The sequence below is a fragment of the Heterocephalus glaber genome, unplaced genomic scaffold, assembly GCF_053883595.1.
Source record: "Heterocephalus glaber isolate CG9 unplaced genomic scaffold, H.glaber_assembly_v1.0 deba00001595, whole genome shotgun sequence".
Lineage (NCBI taxonomy): Eukaryota > Metazoa > Chordata > Mammalia > Rodentia > Bathyergidae > Heterocephalus > Heterocephalus glaber.
Genome location: NW_028258370.1, coordinates 15,824 through 41,349, shown reverse-complemented (window position 1 = coordinate 41,349; position 25,526 = coordinate 15,824). Strand labels below are relative to the sequence as shown.

General features: G+C 44.6%; 1 protein-coding gene and 2 pseudogenes across 2 annotated transcripts in view; 2 read left to right on the top strand and 1 right to left on the bottom strand.

Moving 5' to 3' along the window:
- LOC147823220 (melanoma-associated antigen B16-like) overlaps window positions 1–25,526 on the bottom strand; it is a 68,919-nt gene that overhangs the window by 27,570 nt on the left and 15,823 nt on the right. Inside the window, 2 exon segments of the mRNA XM_087193778.1 lie at window positions 14,919–14,977; window positions 19,751–21,796. The gene's annotated coding sequence lies outside the window, so the exon portion shown is untranslated.
- Window positions 1,187–5,757, top strand: LOC147823222 (testis-expressed protein 2 pseudogene; annotated as a pseudogene).
- On the top strand, window positions 11,624–13,083 carry LOC147823221 (ubiquitin-conjugating enzyme E2 L3 pseudogene; annotated as a pseudogene). The gene has a single exon (XR_015444174.1). The product of XR_015444174.1 is annotated as a ubiquitin-conjugating enzyme E2 L3 pseudogene (transcript).

The following is a 25,526-nucleotide window of genomic DNA, read 5'->3' as shown; positions in this document are numbered from 1 at the left end:
TAAACTGTGGGGCAAAAGCACACAGGCTGTGAGGAGTGAATGGGTAAACAACAAGAAGTTTAGGTTATTGAAGCATGTGGAGTCTGTCCCTTGTCCTTCCCCTTTCCCCAAGAAAAACTGCCTTGCCTTGAGGCAGCACCGTGTCCAAACTGCTTTTCTGCTGCATTTTTCTCTTTCACTGATATTCTAAATAGAAGCCTGAGAGTTCTCTGCTCAGTGGCCTTTTCTTCTCCCAGAGTCTCCCTGATGGCTGGATGCTCTCGGATGAGAAATAGCTCCTCTGGGCCTCTCGGTGGACTGAACTAAGCCTCATCCCTGAATAATCTTTTGCATCCTCTATGCTGCGTGCCACTGTGACACCTCACTTTCTTTAAGCCTCAACAGAGCAGGTGAGGGGGACTACATTTTGATGAAGGAAAAAGATAAAACCACAGCAAGTTTGCAAACACAAATTTATTTGGATGGCGCACTGACAGGTTGGCATGCGGGGGAAATTGTGCACAGCACGAGACTAGAGACTACCCAGAGGCTGCGCGGCCGCAGAAGTGGGCACAGTCACACCTGGAGGGTAGCGAGAAAGGGGGTGGGGGAGGGGCCACAGGTTCAGATAATGTCACTCAGTCGCAGGGCAGAGTCTCTGCATCAGAGATCTTCAAAGGACAACATCAGCTTTGGGCATTCTCAGCCCTGGGGATTATCTCATTATGCATAGCACATGCTGAGCATAGTTTCACAAGGTATGAAAAACAGGTGAGCTGCAATTGCCTGAAATATGCTTATTGGGGCTATGCTTAAAACAACTGAATACACAAACATTTGAGTCTGACACTGATGGTCTTTCGAATTAATTTGGATCAGCCTGCTAGTAAAAAAGTAACGCAAGAAATCCTTAGTGCTAATACTCAGCAGCGAACTTTAGCTCATTTACATACCAGGCTAACTATCTGCTAATGTACTTTACTCTGTAAGTTCACGGTAGCTAGAAGTGTATGTATTGTAGCTCAGATTCCTTCACAGACAACTGCGCACTTTCTGTGATCCAGCTCCATACTCCTAGGAGCCCATCCTCACATCAGCAGGGATCTATGCGTGCGTTCATTTGGCACAGATATATTATATACATGTGTGTTCGTGTGTACAGGAAAACTTTATGCTGTGAGCAACTTCAAAGTGGCAACGTGGGGGATGGGGCGGCCGGTGCCCGGGGGCGGGCGGGCTGCAGAACCGTGGCCGGAGCCCGAGCTGGAGCTTGAGCTCGAGCCCGAGCCGCTGTACGATGAAGCACCCAGCGAGTCTGAGAGCCTGAGCCCTTGTGAAGCTGGAAATGACAAGTCTGAATGGTTGCCATGCCGAGAAAACCATTGACATGCCAAAACCATCAGCCCCCAAAGTGCACGTGCAGAGGCCTGTGTCCCAAGACACCATTGCTATTCACTTCTCAGCATCCGGGGAGGAGGAGGAGGAAGAAGAAGAGTTCAGGGAATACCTTGAGGAGGGGCTGGATGACCAAAGCATTGTAACAGGGCTTGAAGCCAAGGAAGGCCTCCATCTTGAACCCCAGGGTGGCCATGACCCTGCAGGCCCTGCTGCCTCACCCATTGTGGCAGATGGACTGTCCGTATCCCAGGCCCCTGCTATTTTGCCCGTCTCCGAGAACACTGTAAAGCTGTTGGAATCCCCTCCTCCAGCAGCTCAAGTATTAAGTGCAGTGCCATTGGCTCTGTCTCCAGGGTCATCATCAGGGCCCTTAGCTAGCTCTCCCAGTGTGTCATCCCTTTCTGAGTAGAAAACCAGTTCCTCTTCCCCATTGTCCTCTCCTTCCAAGTCTCCTATCCTCTCCTCCAGTGCCTCATCCTCTGCTCTCTCCAGCGCTAAGCCCTTCAGGAGCCTGGTGAAGTCCCTGTCAATTGAGGTGGAGCCAAAAGAAACCCCATACCCCCCGAGGCACAGGCACTTGATGAAGACGTTAGTCAAGTCTCTGTCTACCGACACTTCCAGGCAGGAGTCGGATACTGTGTTCTATAAGCCAGCTGACTCCAAACTGAATTTACACCTGTTCAAGCAGTTCACACAGCCACGAAATACAGGTGGAGATTCTAAAACTGCACCTTCTTCCCCTCTGACTTCTCCCTCTGATACTCGCTCCTTTTTTAAAGTGCCCGAAATGGAGGCAAAAATTGAAGACACTAAAGGATGCCTTTCAGAAGTCATATATGAGCCTTTTCAGCTCCTTAGTAAAATTATAGGGGAAGAAAGTGTCAGCCACAGGCCCAAAGCCTTATCTTCAAGTGCTTCAGAACTCTCCAACCTGTCCAGCTTGAACGGGCATTTGGAAAGCAATAACAACTATAGCATCAAGGAAGAGGAGTGTGACTCTGAGGGGGATGGCTCTAGCAGTGACTCCAATGTCCCCAGGAGTAACCACCCAAAGTCCACCGAAGAGCCTGTGAAAGAGGTGGAAACTAAAGTTTCCCAGGCAAGCAGCCTAAAGGATTTAGGCATGAAGACAAGCTCTCTTGTCCTAGAGAAATGCTCTTTGTCTGCCTTAGTGAGCAAAGAAGATGAAGAGTTTTGTGAACTGTACACGCAAGACTTTGACCTGGAAACAGAGGGTGAGGGTAGAGTTGATAAGCCCCCCAATGTCCCTCTGAGGCCAGAGGTGCTCATGGAGGATGGCACGATTCTTGACAGTGAAGAGGAAGAGGACTTGGCCACGCAGCACCCAGAATTACCCATGAAGACGTTGGGCTTCTTTATAACGTGTGTCTATGCGTACCTCATCCTCCCCCTCCCCCACTATGTGAGCGGACTCTGTCTGGGAGTTGGCCTTGGATTCATGACTGCAGTTTGCATGATTTGGTTTTTTACACCACCAAGTGCTCATAAATATCACAAGTCACATAAACATCTGCAACACTGGAATATGAGATCTTTGGACATTAAAGAACCTGAAATACTAAAGGGATGGATGAATGAGATTTACAACTATGATCCAGAAACTTACCATGCGACTTTGACACACTCAATCTTTGTTCGACTTGAGGGTGGAACCTTAAGGCTTTCAAAGCCCAATAAAAACATATCCAGGAGGGCGAGCTACAATGAAATGAAGCCAGACGTCACCTACATCAGCCAGAAAATCTATGACCTTTCTGACAGCAAGATTTATCTTGTACCTAAAAGTTTGGCTCGAAAACGAATCTGGAACAAAAAGTACCCCATTTGTATTGAGCTTAGTCGACAAGACTTTATGTCTAAGGCTCAGACTGATAAGGAGACCTCTGAAGAGAAGCCACCAGCTGAGAGAGAGCTGGGAAGCGAGGACCCTAAGAAGCCACCCCACCCTCAAGAGGGAATGAAATCTGTCCACCGAGATCAGATACTGTATCTGTTTGGGAGAACAGGCCGAGAAAAAGAGGAGTGGTTTAGAAGATTTATTTTGGCATCTAAGCTGAAATCAGACCTCAAGAAGCCACCTGGTGTCTCTGGAAGTAAACCAGGCCCTCTGCCCACCCACAGCGGACACAGCAGTCCTTCTGGGCACCTGACTCACAGCCACAGCAGCAGCAAAGGTAGTGTGGAGGAGATCATGACACAGCCAAAGCAAAAGGAGCTGGTGGGCAGCGTGCGGCAGAAGATGCTGCTAGACTACAGTGTGTACATGGGCAGGTGTGTGCCCCAGGAAAGCCAAAGCCCCCACAGGAGCCCCATGCAGAGTGTGGAGAGCAGCCCCACCACTGGGAAAAAGTTACCAGAGGCTCCACCTTCTGAGGAGGAAGAACAGGAAGCTTGGGTGAATGCCTTGCTTGGAAGGATATTTTGGGACTTCTTAGGAGAGAAGTACTGGTCCGATCTGGTGTCAAAGAAAATCCAGATGAAACTCAGCAAAATAAAGGTCTCTGGATTGACTTGGAAATGTCCTACAATGGATCCTTTCTGATGACTCTTGAGACCAAAATGAATTTGACCAAACTAGGTAAAGAGCCGCTTGTTGAAGCCCGGAAGGTTGGAGAAATTGGCAAAGAAGGTTGCAGGCTCCGGGCGTACTGTCTTGCTGACAGTGATGAGGAATCCTCCAGTGCCGGCTCCTCTGATGAAGATGATACACCAGAGCCCAGTGCAGGAGACAAACAGCTGCTCCCAGGGGCTGAAGGGTATGTTGGAGGTCATCAAACAAGTAAAATTATGAGATTTGTTGATAAAATTACCAAATCAAAGTATTTCCAAAAAGCAACAGAGACAGAGTTCATTAAAAAGAAGATTGAAGAAGTCTCCAATACGCCCCTGCTGCTAACTGTTGAAGTACAAGAATGTCGAGGAACCCTGGTGGTCAACATTCCTCCACCTCCAACTGACCGCCTATGGTATGGCTTCTGGAAGCCACCACATGCGGAGCTGAAAGCTCGCCCAAAACTTGGAGAGAAGTGACTTTAGTTCATGTGACAGACTGGATAGAGAGGAAACTGCAGCAAGAGTTTCAGAAAGTTTTTGTCATGCCAAACATGGACGATGTTTATATCCCTATAATGCACTTGGCCACGGACCCTCGCTCTACTTCCTGTCTCCTGAAGGACCCACCTGTGGAGGCTGCTGATCGGCTGTAATGGGTGATGATGGGATGTTCCCTGTATTATGAGACCTAGCTCAACATATGGAGTTCCTGGACACCATTTGTGCTGTGGCACTGGCCTTTACTTGGAAAAAGTGCCACAGTATTGTCTCTTAAGACGGCTTCTGCCCTCTGCCTGCTGGTGCCCATTCCACTGTGAGGTGTCATTCCCTGCATCCGATGACAGGTGTCTGGACTGCTTGCTGCAAAGCTTGGACTTGGCAAAGGAGACTGAAGAATCATCATGGTGGACCCAGAAGTTACACGTGATTCACATTGTGGCTTTTTAAAGGTCTACCAGTTTCTGTGGCAGCAAACAGCACATCCAGAGGGAAGCTGTACAACTGAAAGACTTCCCCTCGCCTCCTGGACTCCTCCAAAGCTTTTCCTCTGGCAGCTGGTGCACAATGGAACATTTTTTCACTCTACTTTGTACATGTGATTGCAGCCCTCCATGCTCCAAGCATGTCAATGTGATTACATGTGTGGGGAGTGGAATTCTGTGACCCACGTCATTGGTGGTAAAGAGGCATAGCAACTTACTTTTCTTCATTTTAAATTATGCATTTTGGAAGCAATTGCCATAGAACACACAAAAACAACTTTCAGCTGGGGTGGAGACAGTGGGATTTATGTGAACAGTAGGCAAAGCCATGAGATCAAACTATCCAAAGCCTTTTACCAATGAGGTACAATCATCTTGCTTCTAACTAATCCTCATTGTTTTCCTGAGACAGGAGCATATGTGACAATAACAAATACTTCACACAAGGACTGATTGTTCTTCCCTAGTCCAGATGGGTTGGGCCTAAAGACCCAGATTTCCTGTGTGCTCTAGGAAGCTTCATATAGGAAGGGAAATGCTTTGTTCATCTAACTGATTTGGGAAAGTTTTGTGGGCAGTTTCCTTTTCCGATGGCCAAAACAGAACTGCTCAACTGCTGCCTGCTTTTGAGTCAAGGCTAAAGTTTGCCTCCCATCAAAGTGGCAACGTGGACGTACACAGCCAGGAGCATTCCTGAAGCTATGGTAAAAGGAGCATGAGAGCCTTATGGTCACAGGCTCATCATCGGCCTCATACCGAATGGCAGCTTCTTTCCCATGGTGCTAACAAGGGGCCAACATGGTGCTTGCATGCTGCTGTTCAGACCTGACCGAGCTGCACACAGGCTGGGTCACTGGAAAGAATGGATCCTATTCCTTCCAGAAGCTGCATTTCACGGGCCATTCAGGCACAGTGAGCAGTGGGCTGCTCACCATGGCCCAGGAAATACTCTGGGAGTCTTGCGAGCCTGAGTTCTTTAGGCCACTTGAGGCAAAGCCCAAGGACTAGACCAGAAGGTGCTTCACAGCAAAAAAAGTGCTGCGCTGCACCCTCCAACTGAAGGCAATGGCCAACACGCCACAAGTCAATCCAAGCACTAGTAAACAAAATTCTGCCATGTTAAAACCTCCTGGAGCTGCTAGGGAGACTGCAGAAGAGGCAGTCTGTGTCACGGTGTCGCCCACACAGGCCTGGAGCACTGTAGAGTGTCCCCAGAGATGCTGAACCAGAAAGGGAGTCTCTGAACGCGACCTTGAGGAATGGGCCCTGCTGGATCGTTCACAGGAGACTCGTTACAGAGCTGTGGGAAAGGAAACCTTCAGGAATCTGGCCCCCAAGGGACACAAAAGAGAAGACCTGACCACTAAGATTGAGTACAAACATCAAGGAAAATTTACAAGTCAGCGTCTGGAGAGTGAACATACAGAAAAAGAAAGTAGTTACTGCAGAGAAATATTTAGATGTCCAGATATTCAGTCAGAGCATTGTATTTTAAACAAACATTAAACATAAAAATATTTTGGGCAAAGAGAGCTCCCCTTAGGGGAATCCAGCTGCCACTGCAAAGCGCTGGCTGCAAAGCAGCTATAGGACCTTCATTATTACCAAGAAGGCAGACCAAAATACCAGTGAGGCCATGACTGAAGGGCAAAACTAGAAATGGCATTCAAATATGCACAGGCGCAGCATACACCGAAGGTAGTCAATGCAGAATGAATGTCTTTGGTGCTGGCACTGTCCTTCCCGCCTTCCCAGCAAGGCACTGACCCCTTCTATTACACATGGCTGGACTTGAGAGACAAGCGTGTTCACATCAGGAAGGAATGGCCCAAAAGCTGCATTGAGGAGCTGACATGGAACCTCCTGCTCGGGGGCAGAAAAAGGTAGTGGGGTTCCAGGCCCAACATTCTCACCCTAACAAAAAAAGTGGCCGGTTCATTGGAACCAACGCAAGAGGGGGTCAGCCGCCTCCAATGAGTAGCAGAACCCCATGCGCCAACATTCACTCAAGGTCAAGAGGCAATCCTAAAATAAGAGCACCGTATTACACAGTGGACTCCAGTGATTCACAACCCCGAAGTCAACTGCAATTAGGAACGGGGGCACTTGCGGTGGGTTCCCCCCTTGAAATGGAAGGTCAGGAAGTGAAGTGGGTGAATCAGTGGAAAATGAATGCACAGGATTCTGGAGTGCCAACCCTAGGGCTGGTGCCAGGAGAGAATGAGCCGCTCTTCCCTCACGGCTTATAGACAATGTCGGGAACTTATCCATCAACCCGAAGTTGCAGTGGAGAAGTAATGCGTTAAATCGTGCTGATTCCAACTCCCTGCCCACCAGGAAAGAAGACTCCTTTGTCAAGAGCAATGGGTTACCTGCTATGAGTGCTGTTCAGAACCTGCAACAGCCGTGGAAGAGTTGGCACACTGAACTCTGGGAGGAGACAGCAATAACCCTAGAAAACCCAGCCCGCTGTCCTCACAGCAGCAATGGCTCCGCGTTCCAACTCCAAGGCCCCCGTGACAAGCCTTCCTCTCTCACAGCCCTGTGGGACTGTGGCCACAAAAGCGCCGATCACTATACCCAGCCACAGTACTTTCCAGGAGGGGTCCGCCTAGGGCACTGGGCCAGACTCCATCCCTGCTGTGAAGCTGAAGGAGGGCAGAATGCTGTTAAATGAGTGGACGTGAGGAGGAAGAGAAGAGGGCATCGCCTCCATGACAAAGTCCTTCGCCCCATGACAGCAGGAACCTGGGCAACACCCTAGGACCCAAGACTCTGTCTTGAAGGGCAACTGAATCCTGTTGCGCCTGAGCAGTGACACCAACAACTTCCAGTAAAATGCTACACCTGGACTCGGGCTAGGTAACTTCTTCCCATACAAAGGAACAATATGCATGTGATGCATGTAGGAGAACAAAACATTTGTAGGCAAAACAGCAAGTGAGCCTCATGAACAGTAGGCTCTTCTTCAGGTCCAAACCACATGGCACACTTCTTCCCTTGGCAGTCAGCAGGGGCCCCATTGGTGTGTGCACCCTCACACCTCAGAGGCCCAGAGTAGAAATTCTTACCTGCACAGCTGACTGAAGCCACACACTTGGCAGCTCATTAGAAGCCAGAAACGCTCTGTACTCTATCCATAATATCCTAAAGAGAAACCACGAAATAGCCCTTCAGAATGTTCATCCTATTCATTGAGATAAGGCCAGCAAATCAAAACAAAAGAAATAATAGGCACAAAGATCTCCAAACAATGTGAAGCCCCCATAAATAAAAGAAGGTGTTTTACAGCCACAATACAGCCAAGAAGGTAATGCATGATGCACGCTTCAGAAGAAACGAAGAGATAACATGCTTTCTATTCTGCAAATTGTGCCTCCCAGGATTCAGTTCCTATGCTACAGGCCAAGCATATGGCATGGATTCTCAACATCTATACATGTGATGCTCACAGGACAAGACCGGGAACCGATCCACAACAGCCAGCCAGTGGAGACTGGCACATCTTTGTTCTAAGCCTCTGCTTCTCCAGGGTGCTTTTCTTCTTAGGCCCCAACCCAGGCTGCAAAACACCTACAGGGTCTGTCCTGGTGCCAAGGAGTCAGGCAAAAATGCCAACGGGCCCACGACTGATGTGCAGAAGAAGGGAAGGCCTGCCAAATACGGACATACTCAGCAGACAAAGAGGTATTCAGAGGGGTGTGTTTGGAAATCAGCGTCCTGCCTTGCCAGAGAGGGAACTGCCCATTTCTCACATTGGGATCTCTTGCTAGATGTGTGTCCTCACAACAGGGATGGTGCGGGACAAACCTTCCATTGCCAGGGAGAGGACCCCCACTGAGTGTCAGGGAATGACATAGGAGCCGGTGGGCTGTATGCCAGCATGTGGTTTCAGGGCCTCTATTGGCACCAAGAAGCCAAACCAAATAGGCAGCAAGAGCATGACTGAAGAGCAAAGAAGAGCATGGTTCCCAAACACGGACAGGCACAGCATATACCAAAGGGAGTCAATGTGGATGAGTGTGTTGATGGCTGACACGCGCCTGCCTTTACACAATCTCCCCAGTCCCTTTCTCACACAGGGTAGGACTCGAGAGACTAGGGTGTTCACATCAGAGAGGTCGACAACAAAAGCCAAGTGAGAAGTTGACAGACAAACCCCCACTCAGAGTATGGGAATCCAACTGGCGGTTCGAGGCGCAGCATTCCCCCTTCAGGTCAACAAATGACCGGCACATTGCCAGCTGGGATCCCCCATTGTGGGAAGGAGCAGAAATCCACATGCCCACATCAATTCAAGTCCAGTTGCAATTCTAAAATAAGAGCAGCCTACTGAACCCAGCGTACCCAGGATTTCCAAACCAGAAATCAACTGCAGTGTCTGCACAGGGTCACTTGCAGTGGATTTCCTCTTCACGCATGAGTGGTCAGCACGGCCAGGGCCCAAATCTGTGGTAACCAGCCCACAGCGTGGTGGACGGCCAACTCCATGCCGAGTGCCCAGCAAAGAATAAGCCTCTGCTCTCTTCATACCTTATAGGCAATGGCAAAATTCGCACCTGACGGAATGAATCATGCTGAGCAATCACAACTCCCGGCACACCAGGACAGACAGAGGATTTCTTTGTCAAGTGCGATGGGTCACCTGTCGTGAGCTCTGTTGCGAACCTGCAACACCTGTGGGAGAGCTCCTACACCCTACTCTGGCAGGAGACAGGAACGATCGTAGGAAACCCAGCCTGGTGTCGTCACAGCACCAAGGGCTCCGTGTTCCAACTCTGCGGCCCCCCACGAGCAGGTCTTCCTCTATCACGGCCCCGTGGGACTCTGGCCACAAAAGCACCAAGGCAGTATACCCAGGCTCAGTATTTTCCAGGAGGGGTCTGCCTAGGGGGCTGGGCCAGACTCTATGGTTGCTCTTAGGCCCAGAGAGGGCAGGGCAGGATGGTGTCAGAGGAGTGGACGTGAGGAGGAAGAGAAGAGGCAATCGCCTCCATGACAAAGGCCTTCGCCCCACCCCAGCAGGAACCCAGGCAACGCCCTAGGCCCCAAGACTCTGTCTTGAAGGGCAATCGACTCCTGTTGGGCCTGAGCAGTGACACTCCCTGACAACCTTCAGTCAAATTTTACACATGGCCTCTTGCAGTAGGCACAGTTTCCCCATATGTAATAACTGTGTACATGTGATACATGCAGAAAAATCAAGCTGCTCTAGGCAAAAAAGCACGAGAGCCTCATGTACCCAGGCTCTTCATCTGCCCCACAGCACATGGAACATCTTTCCTTAGCTACAAGCTGGGGCTATGTTGTTTTGTGCATGGTCCCTGGCAGCTGAGAATCCCCACTGTAGTAATGCTGGGTTTAGAGCTCCCGGGAAGTGGGGCTACTCAGCACCTCATTAGAATCAAGTAGACACAATGGCTTCTATTCATAGCACCCTACATACCATCTATCCAAATTGCCCTTTGAATCATTCTTCATGCACTTTGAAATGGATTCCCCAAATCAAATGAGCAGAGGCATACTGGAGGCACTAAGAGCTCCCCTCAATGGGAAGTCCAAGTACTAAGCAGGTATTGTTTCAGAACCAGAAAGGCAATGCGAAGTGGATGGCTGGTGCAGCCTTCCACAGAAATGAATAGTCAAGATGCTGCACTTCACCCTATTGTGATCCTGACCAGGATATGCCACACTGTCACTTCATCCTCCTCTTCTGGAGATTGTGCTTGCCACTACCCAGTTTCTATGCTATAGGGCAAACTTATGGCGGGAATTACAAACATCCAGACATGTCATGACCACAGGCCAAGACCATGTATAGTTTCACAGTACCCTGCCTCTGGAGACTGGCATATCGTCATTAGCAGTCTGTGCCTTCCTGGGGTGGCTTTTTCCTTAGTTACCAACCCTGGCTGGGAAATAGCTACAGGGCCCTTCCTGGTGCCAGTAAGTCTGACAAAAGTGCCACTGTGTGCATGACTGATGTGTAATAGGAGGGAAGGCCTTCCATATAGGGATATGTTCAGAAGATAAAAAGGTATTCAAAGTGGTGTGGTGGGAATCAGTGTCCTGCTTTCTCAGAAAGGCACCTATCTGTTTCTTATGTCAGTGTATCCTGCTTCACATCTAGGAGGCCTTGAGACATCTGGGAGGCAGACGGCCCAGCATTCAGTGGCAGGGAATGTACATGGGGGTCCAAGGCCAGCATTCGTACTTTCCCACATATAACGCGCACCTCTTCAGTGCAATGCAATAGTTTCAACAACCTGACATGAGGAGCAATACTTTGCCCCCAAAGACAGGCACATCTTCCTTACCAGCCTGTGTGGGTCCTGGAGCAGGTTTCTTCTCAGTCCCCCATCCTGGCTGCTAAGGGTCTTAGGGCCTCTTTTGGTGCCAAGATGTAGGACCAAAATACCACCCAGACCATGACTGATATGTCAGAGAGAATCATTCAAGGCAATCAAGCCACATACCACAGTTACCACGGATCAAATGTAGGTCAGGACATTTTTAGATGAATGTTTATGAAGGATGCTGAGATTTTCCTATCTCTTCCTTCACAATGACCTCATCCAGAGGAACAATCTTAAACTACTCACTCAACAAGAGTTTACACTAATGTGCAATATAAACTCATCTGGCCTGAGTACAGAACTCACTAAAAACATCCAATGAGAGCAGCACCAGATCCGAGATGGCGGCCAGCAGGAGGCTGATGAAGGAGCTTGAAGAGATCCGCAAATGTGGAATGAAAAACTTCCGTAACATCCAGGTTCATGAAGCTAATTTATTGACTTGGCAGCGGCTTATTGTTCCTGACAACCCTCCATATGATAAGGGGGCCTTTAGAATCAAAATCAACTTTCCAGCAGAGTACCCATTCAAACCACCGAAGATCACATTGAAAACAAAGATCTATCACCCAAACATTGATGAAAAAGGACAGGTTTGCCTGCCAGTAATTAGTGCTGAGAACTGGAAGCCAGCGACCGAGACCGACCAAGTAATCCAGTCCCTCATAGCACTGGTGAACGACCCTGAGCCCGAGCACCCGCTCTGGGCTGACCTAGCTGAAGAATACTCTAAGGACCGTAAAAAACTCTGTAAGAAGGCTGAAGAGTTTACAAAGAAATATGGGGAAAAGTGACCTGTGTGGACTAAAATCTGCCACAAATGATTCCACCAAGTGTGAGCAGAGACCCCGAGCAGTGCATTCAGACACCCTGCAAAGCAGGACTCTGTGGAAAATTGACAAGTGCCACCACCTGGCGTTCACTTGTGGCAGTTACTAACTTTCTACAGTTTTCTTAATCAAAAGTGATCTAGTCACCTGTAAAAAAAGCCACGTCCAATGAAATACCCTGCCTGTGGTCCTCAGGACCTCCTCAAATAGCACATACAAATGAGAACGAAGCATGCAGGAGAGTCTAAGTAGCTACAGTACAAAAGGCGTAAGAATTTCTTGGGCATTGCTCTGTGTCCACCCTTCCTTACCAAATGGCACATCCATACTCTTGGCTCTAAGCATGGGCTAAGTTGGTGGATGCGTGTTCATAGCGATGAAGGCCTACAAGTACAATCACTGTGGCAGCCTCACCAGAGTGTGCAAATTTCAGTTCTTTGAGATGAAAATGGCCCAATGCATCCTAAACACAGCACTGCACTTGCCATTCACCTTGCTAGATGGACTGTTTAATATCCACCCCAAGAACAATCTGGGAATCTTATGAGCCTCAAGATCCTTTAGGCACTCTTGGGTGTCTACTTCATATGCTACAGTGTGAACCTATTGTCAGAGGACTGCAAAAGCCTAGACGTGATATGAACACAGGCAATACCCTGGAAAGTTTCACACTGCCCCGCACCTGAAGACTAGCACATCATCATTACTTGTTCATGTCTTTGCTGGAGTGGATTTCTCCTAAGTCTCCAGTTGGGGCCATAATGGGCTATAGGGCCACGGCTTTGCATTAAGCGTCTGGACAAAAATGGACACAAGCCCATGACTGACATGGGAAATAAGGTAAGTCCTCCCAATTATGGGCATGTTCAGCAGATGCCAAAGGTAGTGAGAGCAGAGTGTGCGTTCCTGGACCTTATCACTACAAAAGGATTACCGGAAGCAACACTTCCATGCAATGATAGATCATCCATTCTTCACATGTCAGATGAAGTAGATGAATCCGTGGTGAGTTGCAGCCAATGTCGAAAGGCTGAAGGATTTCCATACAATATGAGTGCATCTTGTGAAGATCAATCCATCTTTGCCATCGTGCCTGGAGGTAAGAGTTAGACATTACAGGAGAAGTCAGCAAGTGTTCTGAGCCAAAGAAATTCAGACTCATGCTCATGATATTCCCTTCTGACCTGTGAGGAAAACTTGAATCACAATAACAGTGACTTTACGGAATGCTCATTCCTCCCAAGGCTGGTGAAGTATATTGAAAGCAGGCCAATTCTGGCAGGTCAGGATGGTGGTGAATATAAAGGGATTGCAAGGATTATTGATATGCACTAAATATTCCTTGGTGTTCACCACTTACAAATGAAGAAGAAACTGCTTAATAAAATAACTAAAATGTTAAAGTATAATATGGTAAGTGCCACAATTACAGATTTTCAAATTTGCTGTGAAAGTGCAGAGAATGAGAAAGGATGTATTCACATGTTTCTCAAAGTTACCTGGCATCAGAATAACCTCAGGGTCCTGTTAAAACATAAACCTCCAGTTTCTGATGCAGTCATTTATTCGTGTGGCTTGAGAATTGGCATTTCTATCATTTTCTGAAGTGCTTAGGCTGCTCATGTGGAAATCACAATGTGAGAGTCAGTGACATCTACTAATGAGGTCAAAGTTGAGGTGAGTCATCCAGAGCACATACAGCAGATTTCCCATGCATGACTTTGGCACAAGTGTATCTGACACAATCAACAGGCGTACTCTTTATACCAGATAAGAGTAGGCATGGGGAGTAAGGACTACAAAACAACTCAGAGACACTTCAATTGAGAAAGTTTGAGTGTATGTTCACAAACAAGACAATGAGTAACATTAGTCCAGAAAGAAGGAGCAAGAACACAGGAGAAGGAATCAGCTTGTTTCATTCAAAGAATATCTAGTACAGAGATTAATTCATGAGGACTTGCCAGAGGCGATGAGGGCCTCAGCGAGAAAAGCCTAAGACTTCAAAGTCTGAGCTTGTAGTAGTGAGAACGGAGAAGAGATAAAGGTATGAGACAACTAGAGGGTAGAAGTCCAAGAATTTCATGGCTAGTTAACTTAGGGCAGATGAAATCACAAGGCACACAAAGGAGTCTGTGATTATTCGTGGATTTGGAAAAATAGGATGATTTGCAAATATTTGGTTCTTGACAGAAGGAACATGAAGAAAAATTAGTCTTTGAGTTTGTTTGCATGTGGCCAGTTGGGATGAGATGGCTGGGCTTTGACGGGGGACTCTAATTTGGAGAGGTTACAAATGGGTACTGCTAAGGGTGGACTGGGTTATATACGTTATCTCTATCAATGAAATAACTAAAAATCTCTAAAGTAACAAAGAGATAATAAGATAATGAAGAATTCTCAGGAATAAATTTATCAGTTGAGAAAAACTCAAAAAACTAAGTCCACTACATTGGTATATTTATGCTTTGTCACCATTTTCTCATCTTTAAGTGATGGTCTTAGAGGTTATACTGCACCTCTGATGGCCATATGGAGATGACGGGACAGTGTAAGCCTAGACTCTGTTGAAGATTCCAGTAAGTGGTTACATTAATACTTTCTGTGTTTGGGATTGTTTACATTGTGGTTGATGGGGTGTTTTAAAAGATTGAAGCAAAAAGCCAACAATGTAGAAATGGGTGAAGATATATCTTTTAAAGTATATCTCATTTTCTACCTATCTCTCTCTCTATAAAATTTGTATATGTGTGAAAAGTAAGCTACAATAAAGCTTCAATGAATAATTTACTACTTACAAAGCATTCCTTAGTGAAATGTTTGTCACTTTGGCTTCCAGCACTCTGCTAGATTCAGCCTAAAAGAGAGAACACTAATATCAACATTTGGACAATCAAAAATCACTGAATTGAAATGTAACTTTATTCTAAAATATGCCTAGATGAGGATTATATTAATATTGAAGTTTGAACCTGAGCCACTTAAACATAGAAAATTTACATCTACAAACATTCTGTGCAGGAAAAGAAAATATGAGAAATTCTATCCTATGGAGTACTAAAAGAAGTATAACTTTCAAAAACTTAACTGAGTGTCAATCAGAAATTTTCTGCTTTACAATTTTAAATTTCAAAGTATTTCATTGTTGTGTTTTTATCATCACCTCATTTTTAAAGAGCACTTCATATGGGTTTCCTCCGTGGCACCCTGGTGGGTGTACTCACGTGATCCTGCACCACTGTGAGTGTCAGGAACAGACCATAGGCCCCGGGCACCCTTGCCACTGCTCTTGCTCTGCATTTCCAAGGCGCTGTGCACCCTTTTCTCAGTGCTTGCAATCGTGTCCTACTCTGTGGATACCATTTGTTTACCTTTTCACTCTCCCACTACATTATGAACCCGAGAGAAAAAGCTGAGCTTTATTTATCCTTATAAAGCAATACTTGGAAAGAGCAGATGTTCTATAAATGAGATTTTACATATAGAACAAAGACAAACATAGGAAACTGGATACACTTATTAGACATTTGCACCAGGGATAAAATGATATTTTCAATAATAGGAAATTACAAAATTGTTCCTGAAGTAAGAGTTTTAGCTGCAAAAATAGCATTTACGTAACATCTGCAATGGCAATATTTCTATGTAATATATATATTTTAGTTATTTCCAGATAGCCCTCTGGACATTTCTTTTCCCTTATCAATTCTCTCATTCATTTCTAAAATTACAACTATGGAACAACACAAGTGCACACACACACATATATACAAACACATACCATCATATGTATGCTACATAATTTAATGTATAGTATTATAATAATGTATGACTATCTACATATATTTATCATGTATATGTAATACACACCTGAATTGAGAAAATGCACCTCAAATTTTCATACCTTTGCATTAAAAAATAATAGTTTTAAAGGGAAACCTTTGTTCATATCAGTTCTCATGATTTCTTTTCCTAACTTAAAGAGAAACATTCTTTTTCCAAATAGACTTCTATACTGATTTTAGGTTTTAATCTCTCTCTTGGCCAGTTTGAGGCTCATCACAATACCCTGAGAGAGAATCATGCTATAGCTGCCATAACACCAGAGCAAAAAGTTAATTTTATTTGAAGTTTTAAATTATTCCCATTTTTAAATGATAGTGTAGGCAAATCTCACTGTAGAGAATAAACATATTTCATCATTCATATACACCAATTATTATGATGGCAATAAAGAAAAAGGCAGAAGAAGAGACAAGCCAAAGGGGAAGGAAGAATAAAGAATGAAGGAAAGGGAGAATAAAATTCTACACAACTATCAGGACTTTAAGCCATAACATACTTATGCATTTTTTTCACAAGAGAAAAAAGTCCATCCGTGAACAGCCTCTACAATGAAGGTGTAAAGAGAAAAACCTGGAATTGCAGTTCAACCAGCCTGGGCAACTTGGTGACCCAGCAAGACCCTGTCTCAAAATTTAAAAAGATGTTAAAAGAAGGCTGGAGATGTACCTTAGTGCAAAGGCCCTGAGTTCAGTCCCCAGAACCACAGAAAAAAGAAAACGTCATGACCTGATTCTCAGTTCCCTGATTTTTCACAGCCAATTATGCACTTCTTAAACCCCAGTAGCCTCATTAAAATATTCAATATCCATCTGCTAGTATTTGTGAAAATTAAACTGAATTGTCCCTTAAGTTCTTACCATGGCACCTGAGACACAGTGAGCACTCAGAAATTAGTGCCTCCTCTTATCATCGGTTTCGTTCTTCTTCAGTAATACCCATCTCAGTAACAGTGCTACTCTCAATATTACCAGTTGGCGAAGCCCAACCAACCTCCATTGCTGCTTGACAAAGTTCCAGCTGGGGGAAAGAAAGGGTGGAACACATCATACCCTCATGTTTTATTTTTTCTTGCCATAATGTTTATAATTGTTACTCTGATCATAGGAGTCATTGTGTTTGTGACTAACAACACTCTCCATGAGACAAATTGGTAATGATACATTGAAATCTGATCTGGCTCACAAGTCCCAAATTCCAGTTTCTCTTAGTTCTATTGCCACATCCACTTCTAAAAAAACCTCTCCTAAAACCCCCTCTGTTTCCCCCACTACTATGACTCCCCCTCTTATTGCTGACATTCTTTTTACTAAAGGGGTCTTATGAAGAGATTGAAAGGACAGACTTTAGATGGAAGAAATAGTGGAAAATGGGAAACAGAAAGAACGTTAAGACAGGTAAATGCATTAAGGAGGCAAGTTACTCAGTATTTCTCAAAGTGCTGTAAATATCTCCTGCTCATGGACTATGAACACAAATGACATTTAGTTAAGATGAATAGAGGTATAGAAAAATAGAGAGCTAATAGCAAACTATATTAACCATTGTGCAGTTTCTCAAGGGCCAGCTGGTGACCACAAGTTTGACGCTTAGTTGATTAAATCTTGCTTGTACCCCCGCTGATACAAAGATTTTGATTAAGTTACTTTCTGTTCTGTTTAGGTGTGGGTAAATAAGGGGACAATTGTAATTTTTAAATATGTATTCGTGATGTTCAATGAAATGAAACAGCTTAGAGGAATTGTACTTTGTTTAACAAAAAATAACCTTTACTTCAATAGAAACTGCTAAGGCAACTAAAATGTAAACATGTTCCGCCCAATGCCTCCCAGCTATTGCTTAAAGATATAAAAATAAATCAGACCCCGAGACTTATCAGAGGGAACCTGAACATTGCTTGAGAAGGTTCTTTTCTCATTGCCGGCCCAGGACATCTCCCCTTCCTACCCTGCATCGACATCGACTGCAGCTGGTCTGCGGCAACCAGTGCTTAGGCATTCTGACCTCATAACTTCATTCGGATGTCGCTTAAGCAAAGCTGAGTGACTGTAGCTTTAAGACTGTAGCTATGTGGAATTTGATCTCACAATGCTTTCCTGATAACTGAAGTACCCTTTGATGCTGAGAGTGGGTCATATTTATTTACTAAAAAAACAAAATATAGTATTCTTCTGATAAACGTGCTTTCTGTGACTGCCACTATTTTCCTTTTATTGAATCTCTAAATGGTGGGATCTAGTGCCAGTAGTCAAATTACAAATGATAGTAAAATCACTCTTTTGCGAATCTAATGCAATGCACAAAAAGATATGAAAATATTACATTAACCAATTTGCTCGCAAAAGTGAACAATAAAGAAACACGATGTAATGACATTACAGCACCAATTCTTACTCAGCAATTACGTTACATGAAGTAAATTAGTTCCAAGGTCCCCTCTTTGCTGCATGGAGATGCACTCATTCTACTTCACAACTAATATTCAGTCTAGGACAATGAAAACATTTCTTTCGTTGGCCTTCTACTGCCCACTTCAATTTGTTTACTGTCTGCACTCAGTACTCCGTGGATGAAATTCTAAGAATTTCCGAAACTCTTTCATTCACCTTTAGAAAAAATATTCTCTGATCGATTTAGTGTAAAAAAGTACTCATTTTAGTAACCAATATCCAGATCCTTAATAATGGTAAAACCTCAAGTAACTATTAAAACTTATAGTTTCTCTGTCTAACTTGTAACTAAGCAAGTCTGCTCTTAGGTATGTTCCTAAGAAAAATGCGTGCATATTTTCAACAGATACAGGTATCTCCATGTGCATAAAACTTGTATCCAAAGTAGCCCCAAACGGGATACAATTAAAAGCAACACACTGGGTCAATACCTATATGATGGAATACTTATGCAATAGAGTACTACACGCAGAAAGCAAAATATAATCTGACCCTATAAACAACTACAAAACTGTTACTATTTGAAAACAATCGGTACACAAAAGGGTATGCAATGATACATTTAAAAGAAGCTACCTCTCAAAATATATTTGACTAGCAACTTACATATTTGAAATACACACGTAGTATATACACTATTACTGAAGGGAACAAGTGTATGCCCCCTGGAAAGAGAACACTAGCAAAGCCCAATGCCTTTGGGATCCAATACCTACACGTCCCAAATCACATTCTCCTGTCCCCTCCTCAGAAAACATGTTTGTGCACACACACAAATGACACATGCATGCACACAAAATACATCAAAAGTTCAGATATCATTCCCTTACTTTTCTAGATAATGTATATTATATTTACATGACCTATATTAATACCTCAACACATAATACAATACAGAACAGTGAAAAAATACCAACTAATCAGACCCACGTGGTTAGCCAAGCATAATCCAACTGACTAAAAACCACCCAGGTAGAAAATGAAACATTCTAAGACTTCTAAAATAATAAGGAAGGTGAATGCTTTACTGCCTCCCATTACAATATCCACCTTTTCCCCATAGCCAAAAACTATCCTAAACATTTTGTTTTAGGCCAATTCTGCCAGTGTTAAAGAAAGGAATGAGAGCACATATCAAAGACAGTGGAGACCAGGAGCAAAGTGCGACCTCTCTGGGACCTGGAGTTGACAGCTGGAGAGCAACAAAGTGGCGGAGAGAAGGGCACAGGTGAATCTAGGAACTCGGAGGGAGCTGACAGGAAGACCAAAGACTAAAGGGAAGCTAGAGAGGTGGGCCACAGTGCAGAGAAAGGAATAAGGCAATCCAGAAGGCTCACCTTGGCTCTGAGGGAGGGGACCCTGTCTCCATCGACGCATGGTAAGTCCAGTGGCCGGGCAAGACAGCAAACCAGACTGCCAGTCCTGGTCCCAAGAGGAGCCCATGGCTGTTGTAAACTGCAAAAACAACATGGTGTTTTACTCTGAAATGACTCCTTCCACGAGACAGACCAGAGTTAGGAAGGAAGTCCAGTGCAGCGCCTGCCATGTCTCAGAGGGTTTAATCGGGAGCCATTTTAGGAAGGAGTTAATTGTTTGGGATTGGGTCACAGAGCAACTGCAGAGCAGCTTTACTCCATGGTTTCTGGTGCCACCCTGGCACGGGACTGGGTGGGAAATGACCGGGAGAGGCAGTGGTCAACAGGGTGCAGGCCAGTAGAGCCCCTGAGAAATTTAAGCTCAGGTTGGGTGTCAGGTAAAAGGGCCGAAGGCCAAGACCAGACCAGGCCACAACAAGTCTTTGTTAGGGGAATAGATCTGCCGGGCTGTCTCTGAACAAAGGAGAGACAAAAGCAATATGGCCGGGGCAGGGAGAGTCTTTTATAGAGACTCGGGTGGGGCTTGTAGGGGCAGAGGTGGGATTGAGTGGGGTAGTGGCTAGGGAATGGAGGAGCCCGTGATGTCACTAGGTGGTAGGAGGTGAGCGAGTATTAGGTTACTCTCTAGGCGGGACCAGGGGCATGCTGGGAAGAAGGGTTTATTCTTTGGTGGGAGCAACCATCTTGGCATGATGTCACACAGGGGAGGGGGCAAGGCACCCTAGGAAGAGGGCAGCTACTATACATAATAGCTGCTGAGGTGGTGGGAGACCTATCATTCCAGGCTTTTGTTTTATGATAGTTGGATGAAGGTCTCTTCTTCTGGAGCTGCTTCCTGCTGACAAGGGACGAAGATCACGGCTAGACCTGGATCTGATGAGGCCCGTGGCAAGTGGGGACCTCTTCCTTTTGTTGTACTGGCTGGTACCCTGCCATGATGAACTCTGTGACTGTCTGATTGGTGAATGCCCTCAATCGTTCCTGCAAGAAATTTTGGAAACAGCGAACCAGGCACAGTCCAAAACAGAGAATTAAACAGATAATACTGAGGGGTCCCAAGAGTGGTAATAGCCAGGGGAGCCATGAACTCCAGGAACCAAATGTACCCCACCATTGATTAGTACCTTGGGGGGCATATCTATCTGGCCCATTGAGTTTTAATTTTTTTCATTTGACATGTAATTATTTTATTCATTTACATAGGTTTTACAGAGACAGCTGGATGTTTAGGGGCTCATTTGTTATAGAAGTAAGAGACTGTTATGGAAGAGATCATAGCTCCTGATCTAAGGGCCCATGTGTCATGACCTTGCTCTTAGAGAATGAGTGGAAAAGTGATAAACACAATTTATATAATCTTTATAATCCTTTTTTTTTTTGAATATAAAAGGTGTATGTAACTGAGCAAATCTGTACACACTTGTAGCTAATTAATGATTTTTGCTTCTATTTAGTACCCAAAGTTTTGTCTTTTTGAAATGGCTGTGTCATGAGTGAACCAAAAGATTTTAATGGGTGGGCTATGTCTTAATTTTTCTGAAGTCTAGCTTTATTATTATGTCATTGTTTTATGCCTCTTTTGGTTATTTTTTCTGCTGGGTGTTTAAGACCAAGTTAAAGTGAGACCTGTGTCAATCAATATGAACCTCTTGTTATCTATTAAGGTCAGTTAAGTCTCCCCAGGCCATTACTTTGGAACCATGCATAGTGCCTCTCTGCTTTTCTGTCAGTGTCAGCCATCTGGATGGGTCATGGCCTTGCTTGACCAAGTTGCTTTCAGTGAAAGCATTGGAGATATTTTTCTTGGTGACCCTCCTTTGGCACAGAGTACATTGTCCTCTGGTGTCCAGCAATCTCCCAGTTTAGGAGGTTGAGTGACTTACCAAAGATGTAGGACCCTGTGGAGAAGGTTCCCTCATGTCCTGGAACTTTGTTGACCTTGAGGGGCCAGAGCCAAAATATTGGCTGTCCTCATAGCCCAGTTACCTTTTAGTTCTGGTCTCCAAACTTTAGTTGTTGAACACCCAGAAGAGAAGGTCAATAGTGTTAGCATTGTAACAAGAATAATGAACTTAACTATTATAGTTTTACCTGAATAGCAAGCATTTTGGAATTTAAAATATAGAGAACTGTTACTGTTATCAGTCATGGTTGTTTTTTAGTAGTTGAATTCCTGTAGAATATTAACAGAAAAAGAGCCACAAATAATATTTTAACATGACAATTATGATGACTTTACCTTTGTAACACATTTAAATGTCCATCTTGATATAAAATAGCCATTGTTAAACGTGCTCATTTTTTAAAAACACCAAAAGTTTTTACCTAAATTATTACCTTTAAATAAATAAATAAATAATCTTTTGATAGGATACCATCTAAAGAAAATAGCCCATATATGTTATCATTAACAAATATTAGAAAACCTGTACAGTCAGAAAGTACAAATACATTTAGTACACTAGAAAAAATAAAACCTTGTTGTTGTTTTTTTACAGGATATTTAGTCCTCTGAAAATGACCAGTGTAAGCATACCAAATAACATATTTAGAATTTATCCCTTTGATGACAATTGATATAAACAGTATAATAATATATTTAAATAATATTTATTCCTGTAAGTCTTTTATAAGGCTATGAAAACTATCGGGTCAGTCTGTTGTAAGATGAAAACTGTTGAGGTCCCCCTAGTGAACAAAGACTGGATAATATTTCCATGCGGCCGCTCCTTTGTTCACCAAGGGGAGCATGCCTTGAACTTAATAACCTTTATCTATAAACAAAACAGCTGTACGACTGGACAAAAAACAAAGATATAAGACAATTTCTAAAACTAGAGTGCACTCAAATATATTTAGCCCAATGGAATTATAATCTCTTTATAATTTTAGGTTTATAATTATAAATAAGACTATTTAAAACCTTTTGTAAGTCAATTAACAGAGATCTCTTGTAGAATTAAAATCAGAAGGAATGAAACCTCTATTCCTGTAAACCTTTTATAACAAACTTGAAACCAACAAGTAAACATATATATTTCCTTTATAAATCTCTTCCACACACCTTCTTTATGTACCTAGGCCTTTTGGTCTTGTCCTGCTAACAAGACAAACATAAAATCCTTTTATATCAAAAATATGTCTTTTACTTATAGCTTTTTAAATATTTTGTCTCCGACTCACTATAAACATTTTATACTTTTGGCCATCATTATCTCATCCCTAGTGGTCTTTGTTAAGTAAATAAAGTTCCAATTCCTGTTTAATGGTTAGACACAGGTGGTTTCTGTCACTGATTACAGCCCTAAACACATGACAGTTAAGGCACATGTCTCACAAGTTTGTTCAAGGATTCCCACTTCATTCTTTAGTTAGGATGTTATCTACAGTGGAGCTACAGATCAAAGGAGCTATATAACCTTCACTTTAAACAGCAGAAGCAATGGGCTAAGGCAAGTTTTTAAAGGGATACACTACCTAGTTTGCTTCCACAACTACTTTAATAGCTAATCTGTTAAACTTAAAAACTTTTTCCTATCAACAGAGTTATAAAGTGGGGGAGGTATGAGCGGTGAGTGATCGGCTCAGGCTAGGACTATTTGAGAAGGAGAACAGGTTTGACAGAGGGAGGGTTAAGAGCATAGTTAGGAAAGGCTTGTATGTAGGGGATTTCTGACCATTTGCCATTGCGTTGACCGAAGTTGTGTAAATCACACAGTATGTCAAAATTGAAAGTGCCATTTTTGGGCCCTGGAAACCCATTATCTAATTTATACTGAGGTCAAACCTGATTGTAATAGAAAACAAGTCTTTTTAGCTTAAAATCTGGTCCCAACAATCCACGGGGTTTGAGTTGTGCCAGAAGGTAGCCTGGAGGCGTTGAGGGGCGGGCTTTGGATTGTTGGGCCCCCTGATTAGAGCGGGTGAGGAGGAGGCTGCCCCTGGGGAGAAAGACAAAGGGGAGAAACGTCCTTGTCTCCTTTGACAATCTCCGAGTGAGTCTCCCAAAGGGAGAGAAAGAGAGGAGGCGAGCTGATGGGACGTCTCCCAGGGGCACAGTCCTGGGCCCAGAGGCCGTGGGGGTTTCTCTGACCAAGCGCTTGGATTTCTGAGAAGTCCCCAGAGGGGGAGAGAACAAGACAGAGAACCCGACGAGAGGGACGCTGAACTCCCTACTCACCCAGAGACTGGTGACCGGTGTGGATGTGTAGCGCCAGCAATGGCAAAGGTAGAAAGCCCCGGAGGGCCCTGGCAATGGCAGATAGGTCCGTTGGAGATGGCCAAAAGGTCAAGCAACCCCGTCCTGCGGGGGATCGTCCATTAATGGACCATCTACCATCTGAGTCACGGCACCAGAAATGTCAGGTAAAAGGGCCGAAGACCAAGACCAGACCAGGCCACAGCAAGCCTTTATTAGGGGAATAGATGTGCCACGCTGTCTCGGAACAAAGGAGAGACAAAAGCAATATGGCCGGGGCAGGGAGAGTCTTTTATAGAGACTGGGGTGGGGCTTGTAGGGGCAGAGGTGGGGTTGAGTGGGGTAGTGGCTAGGGAATGGAGGAGCCCATGAGGTCACTAGGTGGTAGGAGGTGAGCGAGTATTAGGTTACTCTCTAGGCGGGACCAGGGGCATGCTGGGAAGAAGGGTTTATTCTTTGGTGGGAGCAACCATCTTGGCATGACGTCACACAGGGGAGGGGGCAAGGCACGATAGGAAGAGGGCAGCTACTATACATAATAGCTGCTGAGGTGGTGGGAGACCTATCATTGGGGACACGAGAGCCCTGCCCACTGTGGTGAGAAGCCAGGCATGGCATGTGTGGCTCTCTGAGGCAGCCTGGTCTGGAAGTGCTGGCCTTAAGTCCAGGAAACTGCGTGAACCCCCACCCTGCTGCCTACAGCAACACAGTACTCAGTGGTCTCTTTGCTCTCCACGTCTACCAATGTGAGCAAGGGGATGGCCCAGCTTGGGTCACTGCCACTTCCTGGTGTGCACAGAGAGAGAGAGAGAGAGAGAGAGAGAGAGAGAGAGAGAGACCTGTGAAGCAGGGAGCAGGGCATTTCACAAACCCATAGGCCATACAGCTAGTCAGAGAAACCATGACAGAGAGTGCACAGAGGAACACGCGAGCTGGGAGCTGCAAGAACGGCTAGAGTCTCGGTGCGGATGCACTGACCACCTGCACACAGCAGGAAAGGGGGTCAGGGAGCAGGATTCACACACACACACACACACACACACACACAAGGATGTAGAAACAAAATAATCATTCTTAGCGTGACTCACTATACCTCCACCATATCTGCTGGATTCAAAGACTACAGACCCTGGAAAGGAAAAACTCATTCAAAAGCAAGACGTTTTTTTGACTCATATTTTTCCTTTGGTTCTTTGGAGTTTTGGATCATTTTTTTCCTTTTAATTTTTTCTTCTTCATTTTGCTGGGGTTTTTTCTTTTTGCTGCCTTTTGCTGTTCTTTTCTGTAATTTTTGTCTACTTCAATTAATTTCTATTAATCTCACTTTTATCTCCTCCTTATCTTTCTTTTCAAAACTTCATTTTTTCTCCCATTCCTCACCCCTCTATCTTTTTTAGCATAACAGTTAAGCCTTTTAAAGTTTTAGATATTTGGTTAACTCTGTGTTATGACTGTTGAATGGTTTTCTATCGTTAGGGGTGGCATAGTTGTTGCATTTAGTAAATATTGACTGTATGTGTCAGTATTGGGTTTGTCTTT